This window comes from Dreissena polymorpha, chromosome 7 (genome assembly GCF_020536995.1).
Source record: "Dreissena polymorpha isolate Duluth1 chromosome 7, UMN_Dpol_1.0, whole genome shotgun sequence".
In the NCBI taxonomy this organism is placed as follows: Eukaryota; Metazoa; Mollusca; class Bivalvia; order Myida; family Dreissenidae; genus Dreissena; species Dreissena polymorpha.
The window spans coordinates 49391692-49404566 of record NC_068361.1 but is presented as its reverse complement, the minus strand read 5'-3'; the positions used below and the strand labels follow the sequence as shown (position 1 = coordinate 49404566).

General features: G+C 35.3%; 1 protein-coding gene across 1 annotated transcript in view; it reads left to right on the top strand.

The window, feature by feature from the left end:
* LOC127839695 (uncharacterized) overlaps nt 1–12875 on the top strand; it is a 34396-nt gene that overhangs the window by 1059 nt on the left and 20462 nt on the right. The gene's annotated exons all lie outside the window — the stretch shown is intronic.

The following is a 12875-nucleotide window of genomic DNA, read 5'->3' as shown; positions in this document are numbered from 1 at the left end:
AAAATGCAGGATTCTGCTTCAATTGAAATCACTGACTTTTTGTTAACATTCATGAAATGTTCCTGCGAATGCGCACTGCACACATCCAAGTAAATATTGTCCAAAACTTTTATGGTTAAACAAAAACCCGTTCTGCAACTCCGATCGTTGTAATCGGCACATTAACAGTTTGTCCCCGATAAAATATGCTTAATAGTGCATTTTCATTGATTTTCTTTATCTTTGTGGCCAGTTTATTGACATTTGTAGCATAATTCTGAGTTGTCATATAATTTCGCGACCGGGAAATAGTTTCAATAAAATTTTCATAATACCAATTATTGCTTTCTGCTTTAAAAACTTTTAAAATCTGTTTAATTATGTTATTGATATCCAACATCAGGGCCCTTAATCTGTCAAATCCACGGCCGAAATTCGGCCGCATTCCCCCTAAAAAGTATGCTTTTTTCCTCTTTTGGGGGGAAAAATTCCCCGTAAAAAAAACAAACTTTAAAAAATTTTTTTTATAGATAGATGTCTCATGATTACTATATCTCAATTCTATTTTAATTTAATCTTGTCAAACATACTAAAGTATGAAATAAGCAATGAATATAGTGCAAACATGTACAAATGTAATAATTAGAGAGTAAGTTAAAAATCCCCCAAAAAAGGAAACGTCGCGAAAATTCCCCCTGCTATGGGTAGGGACCCGCTTCCCCTAAAATGGATTGAGGGCCCTGAACATATGTTCTGTTGTTTTAGGTACTTCATTGATTCCTAACAAGTATACCGGTAAATGTGATTTGTTTAAATGTAAAAATAATTGTATTTTCAGTCACTGTCAGAGTCACTAAACTATCAGCAGTGTTTTTTTTTCTTAAGTTAGGGAAAAGGCCTGGCCTTCAATTTTAGGGGAAAAATATCGACAAAACTGAGAATGGGGGAAATTATTTCCAAGGTAAACTTAACATTTTTGGAAATTTGCATGATTTTAAAGAAATTAAGTTGTGGTAAGGGGCCTATATAAGGTCTCTGCTAAAGAAGGAAAAAAGCCCTGATCAGTATCTGAAAAAGTTTGTTTCAACATCAGTTTGCATACAAGTTTACAATAATTGAATTTTCCATTTTTGGTTTTAATATTTTTATGCCCCCGGATGGAATGATCGGGGGTATTTTGTTTTGGCCTGTCCATCTGTCTGTCTGTCTGTCACAGTGTTTTTTTTATGGCCATTTCGGGGCCGATATTCGGCCCCATTCCCCTCCAAAAAGAGTATATATTTTTCCCCCATTTTGAAAAAAAAATCCCCTCCAGAAGTAAAAAAAAAATAAAAAAATATTTTTTTATTTTTATAGAAAGAATTGTTTCATAATCATGACAAATATATCTCAAATTTATTTCATAAATAACTAACAAAGTATATAACTATAATTTATATGATTTTTAATTATTATTAAGTGTTATATTAAATTAGATTAGTTTTTTCCTAATCAGTGGACTTTTCACATCAGGGTTTTTTTTTACTAAGAAAGTGACGCCGATATTCGGCGTCTTCCCCTACCAGAATTTTTCCCCTGAAAATACCATTTCCCCTCCAAAAATATAATTTTTCACCAAAATATAATATAACCCTCAAAGAAATGTTTTTTTTCTTTTGGGAAGTCGACACTTATCCAATTTGTACCATGTACAACGATCTCGCTCTCTCTCTCTCCCGACGAACACTCAAATCTGGGAATCCCAGTAATTCTATATATAGCTCTTAAATTACGTCATGGAAACCGGGCAACTAATCGTATTAATCGTGTGACTTTTTTACTGGATTCCAGTCTTTCGCGAGAAGGGTGTTTCGTCAATTAATTACCGGAAACCAGTCGAATTTTCATCCGAGTTATGCGAAAGCCAAAATAAAAACGTCAAAACAGAAAAAAGTCTCACACTTGGCGTTCATACACGAACAAAATAAAACGTTCGGACTCGGAAAATATTAATTGGGTTGACTCATTTTTTAAGAATGAATTATCAAAACTGTTGAAACCCAGCAGGATTCGGAGGTACATGTAATCAACATCGATTAATACTGTCGGATTATTGTGAAAGTGAAAGTAGACAATCGGCAGCTGCCGCACCTTTCCCTTCCAATACTGTAGCAGATCTAGATCATCAACCCATTCATCATGAAATTGAAATCATAATATTGACATAATTCCCCGGCCCCAGTTGAAAACATTTCCCATTATTAGATCTACACCTGCAACTTTATTTAGGACTTTGACTTTAATATCATACTTGTCCATGTGTTTAAGAACAAAAAGGGCAGAGACATGCCTCTTTTTCTAAAAAAAACCTGAAGTCTGTAGGTGAGTTATAGACATTGAAATGAACAGTTTTTATTTTTTCCCCAAATATGTCTTTTTCGCGCTCGATTTTCCCCTTTTACCCAGCGTCCAGCGTCTTCCCCTTTTTCTAAAAAAAACCCCTGCACATGAATTGCATTTGTCTCCATAAATGGCCAGGAAAAGGCCTGCTGTATCTTTATTGTGTCAATATTTGTTGATAAAAACATTCCAATTTGGTCCATGATAAAAACTCTCAAATTTGCCATTTAATCGATTTTCAATTCGACTCAAAATGGCTAAGAAAACTGAGACTGTGCATGAAGGCTGAACTGTCTGAAACTAATGTTGAAAAAATCATTGATATATATTTCAGAAAAAGGACAGAGACATTCTGCTATGAATAATATATTCATACAAACATGTGTATTCATATAATAAATATCATTACAAATAAAAGAGTGAGTTTTTAATTTTCCCCTTTTCCTAAAAAACGACGCATTTTTTCCCCTTCGGACGGGCCCCGCCACCATTCCCCTATAAGTGAAAAAAGACACTGTGTCATTCTGTCCCAAAACTTTAACCTTGGTTAAAGTTTGATAAATAATTTATTAATAAATTTTGCAATATTGAAGATAGCAACTTCATATTTGGCATGCATGTGTATCTCATTGAGCTGCACATTTTGAGTGGGAATAGTCAAGGTCAAGGTCATTCTTCAAGGTCAAAGGTCAATCATCATTGTATTTTTTTTCCCTAAAACTTTAACCTTCGTTAAAGTTTGGTCATAACTTTTTGAATATTGAACATAGCAACTTGATATTTGGCATGCATGTGTATCTCATGAAGATGCACATTTTGTGTTTTGAAAGGTCAAATTCATTCTTCAAGGTCAAAATTAAAAAAATACAATCCAAGGGAAGCAGTGTTTTTTTCACCTATAGGGGAATGGTGGCGGGGCCCGTCCAAAGGGGAAAAACGCGTCGTTTTTCAGTTGTTTTTTTTCCCACTTTTTGGGAAGATAGCCCATGGCTTTGGAATTGGGAATTTTATCGTCATTTTCATGAAATTGGGAAAATACATTCATTAGCCTTTTTTTCCACATGAAAAGTCCACTGATTAGGGAAATACTAAATTTGATATAACTCTTTATAATCATTGAAATTAAAAGAACAAAATCATATAATACTTTGTTAGATGTAATTGAATTGAAATTGAGATAAAATACGCATAAGACTTCTTTCTAAAAAAAAAAAAATTTTTTTTTTTTTGAAATTGGGAATTTTTTGCCACATTTTGGGAAAAAAGTATACTTTTTGGGATTGGGAACATAGCCGAATTTTGGCTATAAATTCGGGCCAAAAAAACCCCTGTTTTTTAGGAAAAGGGGAAAATTAAGAAGTCATTCTTTTATATGTAATGATATTTATTATATGAATACACATGTATGTATGAATGTAATATTCACAGCTGAATGTCTCAGTTCTTTTTCTTAAATATATATCAATGATTTGTTCAACATTAGTTTCAGTCAGTTCAGCCGTCATGCACAGTATCAGTTTTCCAAGCCAATTAGAGTCTAATTGGGATTTTTTTAATCAATGGAATGGCAAATGTGAGCATTTTTTATCAATAAAATGGGCCAAATTGGAATGTTTTTATCAACAAATATTGACACAATATAGATACATCAGGCCTTTTCTTGGCCATTTTGGAAAAAAAATTAATTCATGAAGTCCACTGATTTGGGAAGACCTAATTTAATATAACTCTTTAAAATAATTAAAAATCATATGAATTATAGTTATATACCGTGTTGGTTGTTTATAAAATGAATTTGAGATATATTTATCATTAGGCAGTTGTTTCTAAAAAAAATGTTTTGGAGGGGAATGGGGCCGAATATCGGCTCCGAAATTGCCATAAAAAACACTGGGAAGTAATAAGCTTTAAAAGTAGGGCTGTCACGATTCACCGGTATACCGGTATATCGCGGTGCATGTCGTGAAAAAAATCGCACCGCGGTACGGCGTTGCCGCACCGGTTTTTTTTAATATTATTATATTAGCACATATATAAATACATTACATAATTCTTTTGATAAAGATATCGTTTTGAAAACTGTAGAAGCGATTCAAAAGGGCTAAATAAATAATCCGTTAATATCCAGGTCAAGCAAGCGCTTCCACTGGTAGATGTTTAACTTTCACGTTTAAAATACGGCAATGTATGGGTCCGTACCTTTTTTTTGAATTTGGGTTAGATTTCCTTTGCAAATAAGTTCATAATTATCCAAAAGATGTTTACTCTATTTCTTATTTTCTTTCTTTAGAATATCGATCGTTCAAAGCATGGCACTTCCAAATCATGTTATCTTAAGATTATGAATAAGTCGAGGAAGAATCAGAACGCTACGGGTTTTCAATACTGGGCCTGCTGACTCCGCATTTTAAACATGCCCTTGAAGCGTTCGATTTACACAGGTCGTAGTCACAGCTATTGTAAACAACATGGCGGACATTTTAGAAAAAGACGCGAATAACAATAACAATGACTACTTCTATCAAGTTTATTACAGTTTCTTTTACAGTTTCTAGTCATACTATGATACCCGTGTTTTCTGATTATTGTGTTTAATTAAGTTTGTAAACTGTTTTCTTTACAGATACATATTCTGTAAAATATCGCGGTACGTACCGCGATACAGTGTTGCTGTACCACGATATACCGCGGTACGCTCACGGCGTATCGTGACAGCCCTATTTAAAAGGGAGATAATTTCTAAACCTGCCAAATGATATATTGAAATTTTATTTCAAAGCGGCGCAATAGGGGGCATTGTGTTTCTGAGAAACACATCTCTTGTTCTGTGATTTGTTAGTGTTCAGTGTTATGTTGCTCGTTTTCCATGTTATTTTTATGTCCCCCACCACTATAGTGGGGGACATATTGTTTTTGCCCTGTCTGTTGGTTTGTTTGCTCCAACTTTAACATTTTGTCACAACTTTTGCAATATTGAAGATAGCAACTTCCTATTTGGCATGCAAGTGTATCTCATGGAGCTGCACATTTTGAGTGGTTAAAGGTCAAGGTCATCCTTCAAGGTCAAAGGTCAAAAAAATTAATAAATAATTTAAAGCGGAACAGAATGGGACATAGTGTTTCCAACAAACACATTTCTTGTTCCTATTACTATTATGTCAATAAATTTGAGTTAGTGACGTGATATTTTGGTCCTATGAATGCCAGTCAGGTCCTGCAAGTTTTTAGCTCTCCTGAGCACAATGTGCTCATGGTGAGCTATTGTGATCGCCTTTTGTCCGTCGTGCGTTGTGTGTCGTCAACATTTACCTTGTAAACGCTCTAGAGGCCACATTTATTGTCCAATCTTCATGAAACTTACTCAGAACATGTGTCCCAATAATATCTTGGACGAGTTCGAAAATGGTTCCGGTTGATTGAAAAACATGGCCGCCAGGGGGCGTGGCAGTTTTATATATTGCAAACCTTGTTAACACCCTAGAAGTCACATTTATTGTCTGATCTTCATGAAACTTTGTCAGAACATGTTTCCCAATAATATCTTGGACGAGTTCGAAAATGGTTTCGGTTGGTTGAAAAACATGGCCGCCAGGGGCGTGGCAGTTTTCCTTATATGGCTATAGTAAAACCTTGTTAACACTCTAGAAGTCATATTTTTTGTCCAATTTTCATGAAACTTGGTCAAAACATGTGTCCCAATAATTTCTTGGACGAGTTCGAAAATGGTTCCAGTTGAATGAAAAACATGGCTCCCATGGGGCGGGGCAGTTTTCCTTATATGGCTTTACTGTATGGTAAAACCTTGTTAACACTCTAGAAGTCACATTTGTGGTCCAATGCTCATGAAACTTTGTCAGAATATTTGAACTAATAATATCTGGGCTAAGTTCAAAAATGGTTGAGATCAGTAAAAAAAACATGGCCGCAAGGGGGCGTGGCATTTTTCCTTAAATGGCTATTTACTACAAAACCTTGTTAACACTCTTTAGTCACATTTATTATCCAATCTTTATGAAACTTGATCTGAACATTTGTTCTAACAATAGCTTGAGTGAGTTTGAAAATGGTTATGGTTTGTTGAAAAACATGGCCGCCAGGGGGGGGGGGCAGTTGTCCTTATATGACTTTAGTGAAAACTTGTTGACACTATATTAGCCACATTTATTGGTCAGAACATTTGTCCCAATGAAATTTTGCCAGAGATTGAAGCTGGGTCATATGAGCTCAAAAACTGGGTCACAAGGTCAAATATAAAAAAAAACATGTTAAAAGTCACTTTTTTGGTCCAAAATAATCTTCATGAATCAGCTTGCATTTTTAGCTCAACTGAGCGATAGCTCGAGGTGAGCTATTGTGATCACTCAGCGTCCGGCGTCCGTCCGTCCGTCCGTCTGTCTGTCTGTAAACAATTTGTAAACATCTTCTTCTACTAAACCATTGAGCCAATGTCAACTAAATTTCATGTGGAGCATCCCTAGGTCATGGGACAAAAGAATTGTTAAAAAAAATTTGATTGCATAACCAAGATGGCCGCCATGACCATATATGGTAAAAACCTTAAAAAATCTTCTTGTCAGAAACCGCTCATCAGATTTTCAAAAAATTTCACAGGGATGACCTTTGAGGGCTCCCCTGAAAAAGTTGTTCAAAGAAATTTGATTCGTCAAAAAACATGGCCGCAGGAGCTCGTTGAACTTTGCATGTTTATTCGTTTTTGCCTATTTTGTGAAAACTTTCAAAAATCTTCCACATTTTTTGTCCGATCCTTTCCAAATGTGCACAGTGTCTTTATAACAATGAGGACACGAACCCTACAAAAAATGAGCATTATTGGTCCATGAAGTACAGAATTACCTCCCCTTGAATTGAGAAAATGGTGTTTATGCAATGAAGTCCAAATTTTTCATCCAATTCTTTCCAAACTTGTAAGGATTTAGCATGGTTCAAACAAGGGAAACAACTACGGTTTATGCATGTTCTTTTTATTACAGATTTGCCTCCCTTTAATTCATTCAAAATCTCATTTTACAGCAGAGATTCCAAATCTGACCTGTAAATGAGCCCCATATTTACTGCCAGTGCTAGGTTACCTTTTCCCATTTGATCATTCTTAAGTATTGGTCTTGTAATGCTGCTACTGCATCTGCTCCTGCTACTGCTACTACTACTACTACTACTACTACTACTACTACTACTACTACTACTACTACTACTACTACTACTTCTACTACTACTACTAGTACTACTACTACTAGTACTACTACTACCACCACCACCACCACCACCACCACCACCACCACCACCACGTCTACTATTACTACTTCTACTACTACTACTGCCACTACTACTACTACTTTTACCACTACTACTACTACTACTACTACTACTACTACTACTACTACTACTACTACTACTACTACTTCTACTACTACCACTACTACTACTACTACTTCTACTACTACTACTACTACTACTACTACTACTACTACTACTACAACTACTATTACTACTACTACTACTACTACTACTTCTACTACCACTACTACTACTACTACTACTACTACTACTACTACTACACCACCACCACCACCACCACCACCACCATTCACAGTGACAAAAAACGTATTCACACAATGGCTGCTACTACAACTTATAGCCCATATAGGGGGGCATGCATGTTTTACAAACAGCCCTTGTTTCTATGGGATTTTAACCACAACTGTTCATGTTTATCTCCGACACATATTTTTGGGTCACCTGTCATGAAGTGACACGGTGAGCTTATGTGATCGTGTGATGTCCGGCGTCCGTTGTGCGTGCCTGCGTTTGTCCGTGCGTCCGTCCGTCAACAATTTGTTTGTGTAGACAGTAGAGGTCACAGTTTGCATCCAATCTTGATGAAATTTGGTCAAAATGTTTATCTTGATGAAATCCGGTTTGGGATTGTATTTGGGTCATCTGGGGTCAAAAACAAGGTCACTAGGTCAAATAATAGAACAACCTTCTGTAGACAATAGAGGTCACAGTTTTCATCCAATCTTTATGAAATTTGGTCAGAATGTTTATCTTAATGAAATCTGGGTTGGGATTTTATTTGAGTCATCTGGGGTCAAAAACTAGGTCACTAGGTCAAATAATAGAAAAACCTTGTGTAGACATTAGAGATCACAGTTTTCATCCAACCTTTATGAAATTTGGTCAGAATTCTTGATGAAATCTGGGTGGGATTGTATTTGGGTCATCTGTGGTAAAAATCTAGGTCAAATAAATAGAAAAACCTTGTGTTGACAATAGAGGTCACAGTTTTCATCCAATATTTATGAACTGTGGTCAGAATGTTTATCTTGATGAAATCTGGATTGGGATTGTATTTGGGTCATCTAGAGTCAGGAACTAGGTCACTAGGTCAAATCATAGAAAAACATTGTGTAGACAATAGAGGTCATAGTTTTCATCTGATCTTAATGAGTCAGGTGAGAGATTCAGGGCCATCATGGCCCTCTTGTTTTCAGAATAGTCTAGTTCCTTTGGCTTTCAGGTGAGCGCCTTAGGGCCTGATGGCCCTCTTGTTTAAGACACACTACTTTAATCATGTTAAACACAATAAACCATTAACTATGTGTATTCCTTCAAAGTAGTAGGTTTCTTAAAGTGTTTTTGTTTTGTTTTTTAACTGCCTTGGTTTATAGGATTCCACCACCGTGAGCCACAAAAAACTTTGTTGCCAGCTTTCAACAGTTGTTTTATAAGCGTTTAAGTGTGTCCTTTTTTCAGGGTTGGCACCAATTGACCGCCCCCGGTTTTAACCGGCTGTTTTTACCGGTTAAAACCGCCCCGGTCAATACTCCCTAAGCGGTCACAGGTTTTTTTTTCCTTCTTTGGGACCCGCCGAAAAGCGGCCCTTTCCCCTCGGATTTTTTTTCCCCTCAGCTGGTAAATTTTCCCCTAGATTTCATTTTACCCTAAAAAAAAAAATATTTTTTTTTTTTTTTTTTTTTTACCTTTAAATATATAAGTTAACCTGATCCACTGTAGAAAATAGAAAAATCTTGCATAATAAAATTATCTGTTGCCTTGAATTTGTTTTAATAATAGTAAAATATGTTAAATTGATTATTTTAGACTTTCCTTATTTTCCCCAAAATCCAGCTTTTCGCACAATTTTTTTCCCCAAAATTTGACGTTTCGGGCGATTTTTTTCCCCTCAAAAAAGGCCAGGCCCTTTCCCCAATATCAGATAAAAACCCCTGGGTCATTACTGGTCAATACTGGTCGATTGAACTTTACCCCCAATTTTGATAAATATTCCATGCTTAATTTAACAATATTGATAATATAAATTAAACAGACATATTGCCAATAATGTCTTAAGCTATTAATACCCACTATTTTAAACCTGTTCATGCAATTTGTAGGCCAATCTCTCAAAATTTTGCAAATGAGTCTAGTTGGTCAATTGGATTTTTCTAGTTGATTGAATGTTTTTTTTCAATTCTAACGAATTATGAATGCTCAGAAAATTCTGTGCTTGATTCAACAAAAACCTGTCAATTACTGAGCAGGGTTTTTTTTGGCCCGATTTTATAGCCGAAATTCGGCTATGTTCCCAATCCCAAAAAGTATACTTTTTTCTCAAAATGTGGCAAAAAAATCCCAATTGCCAAAAAAAATAATTTAAAAAAAAAAAAAAAAGAAGATTTATGTGTATTTTATCTCAATTTTAATTCAATTACATCTAACAAAGTATTATATGATTTTTTTCTTTTAATTTGAATGATTATAAAGAGTTAAATCAAATTTAGTATTTCCCTAATCAGTGGACTTTTCGTGTGGAAAAAAAGGCTAATAAATTTATTTTCCCAATTTCATGAAAATGCTGATAAAATTCCCAATTCCAAAGCCATGGGCTATCTTCCCAAAAAGTGGAAAAAAACCTGCTGAGTATTAGTTGTTCCTCATGCCCCACTGCCTCCACAGTCTTTCACAGTCTTTTCGCCTATACAGGTTAGGGCATCCAAAACTGATAATAGGACCTTACATGGTATCTTTGACACAACCCTTACTTGTCATGTATTCTTGCATACATGCCAGAATTTTTTAGGTCCAAAGCGGGACATTCCATAAAAAATTGTCGGGACATTTGACCAAAAAGCAGGACACCTAAAACGATCTATCATTCCACCTTTACTGTAGTCAGTATAGTACTAACAAAAACTCTTGATACTTTTATTCCAGACATAAAACATCCGATATGAAGCATGAAATCTTAAACATAACTATAACATTTTTATTTAATAAGACAATAGCAAACAAAGAAGATAATATTCATCTTTTTAGAGTACAAAATCTGGAACATTACGACAACAATACCCATTATATTACTTTCAATGGCAAACATTAACGCAGGGGAGGCTATCCAGTACACTGAAAGTACAGGTTACAGTAAACTATATACCGAACAGTTACATCAGCTTGACACGGAATGCGCGGCCGTACACATTTCCGAGGTAGGTTTTTGGTGGAAGGAAACTGTCTTTGTGTTCATTTTGACTGCCAACAACGCCTCAACTGTTCTATGGCCCAGATTTTCCCTTTCTTCTTTCTGAATTTTTTTCAGTGCGCTGAAACAACGTTCTGGATCGGCGTTTGAGTGAGGGATTGAGAGCGCAGTTTGTTACTTGTCAATTGTCGTGGCTTAATTGGAGTAGGGTCAAACTGTCATGCATAGCACCTCATTGTTTTTAGCTTAATTGGAGTAGGGTCAAACTGTCATGCATAGCACCTCGTTGTTTTTATTACAATTACACCCAATTACACTAGACAGGATGGGTATCACTTATTGGACTGTTTGTTGCGATTTTGGTATATTGCACATTCGGATTATCCCGCTATTTTGGAACTAAACATTGAATGTAAAAGACTCATGACATAGAGTTAATTTTACAAAACAATTGTTTTGTAAACCGTTTCAAACAAAGACAAAAGCAAACACCTTTTTAACATTTATTTCATTATAATATAACTATTGATAGCAATAAGCGACCACTATCTTGAAGACCACCATGGTGTGAATGCCTGATAAAATCAATAATTAGCCGATAAATCGCTGATAAGATGCCATCAATAACACTGGTACACACGAGAAGTAGAATCGGATTGTTAATTGGAGGCAATAAAGGGATTAGCGGTGGTAAGTGTTAGCGAAACAGAGCTTGAATAGCGAATTTTATTGGGAACCTATAGACCTTACATCTTTTTTTATGAATCAATGTCAGGACAAATCGTCTCATATCGGGACGCCGGGACAAAGGGCCCAAAAGCGGGACTGTCCTGCCGAGATCGGGACGTCTGGCATGTATGATTCTTGCCTGGATTTCTTTAACTTTATTTTCCATTGATATAAAAAAAACATTGTAAGAAATAATTATTAAAAGAAAGAAATAATTGAAAAGAAGCGTCTAGAGTAGACCCACAATTGTAAACATTATTTGTTGGCAAAATCAAGAACTTTGATTGCTTATTCATTTGAAAACCAATTGAACTTTAAAATATGAAAACCCTCTTAATATAGAAAGGAGACAAGTTAGAAGTAACTATTAAATTAATAACAATAATAGCAAGTTAACTCATTTTGTTTGAGTGAAATGAAATAGCCTAAGGGCAGATTTGCTTCATTGTCACTATCAGAGACATACCAGAGCATGCATTTCATTACCAATAAAGGCTTAGGGGCCAGATCATTTATGACCCTAGAAACCACAAGAGTTCTGTTTGTCCATCAGCTTATCAAATAGATCTATCAATAGATCAGTGAAATACTATGGTAACTACAATAGCAATAATACTTCAGTAACAGATGTGATACACTGAGATAAAGATATTGCCTTAGTTCTTTTGTATTTGAGACCGTTTCCATAAATAATAAAGAAGAATTTTTTACAGCTTTAAAGATTTTTTTTACAATAGATAACTCAAAAAAAAGTTTATCAATTACAGAATAATGATTGATTTAATATAGAATAGCTTAAATTCTTCCTTTGTCATGTTTAAATGCTACAATTTTCAATCAACCAGTATTGACCAATAATGACCAGTAATGACCAGTATTGACCGGTTTAAACCGCCGGCCCGGTCAATACTCAATTGACCGGTCAATAAGCCAATCCTGCCTTTTTTATTTGAAAACAGAGGAAATTAAATCATCAGTATTGGCAGTACAATGTTTTTACTCGATACAACTTTTGCCGTATAAAAAGGATCCATTTTACTTTGGGAAGTAATTTGTTTTGGCTTCGAAGAAGCCATGCTGACCTCTTCAAAGAATTTAATAAACACATAAGCGCTTGACTATCTGTTAAAAAAAAAATCAATACTAAGTTTACCATGCGTCTAGATAAAACAGAGTATACATAACGACTGGCTAACTATTTCTTAAGTGCCACATTTGCCCTGTTCACTCTCTAGAGGCCACATTTATTGTCGGATCTTCATGAAATTTGGTCAGAAGATTGGTTTCA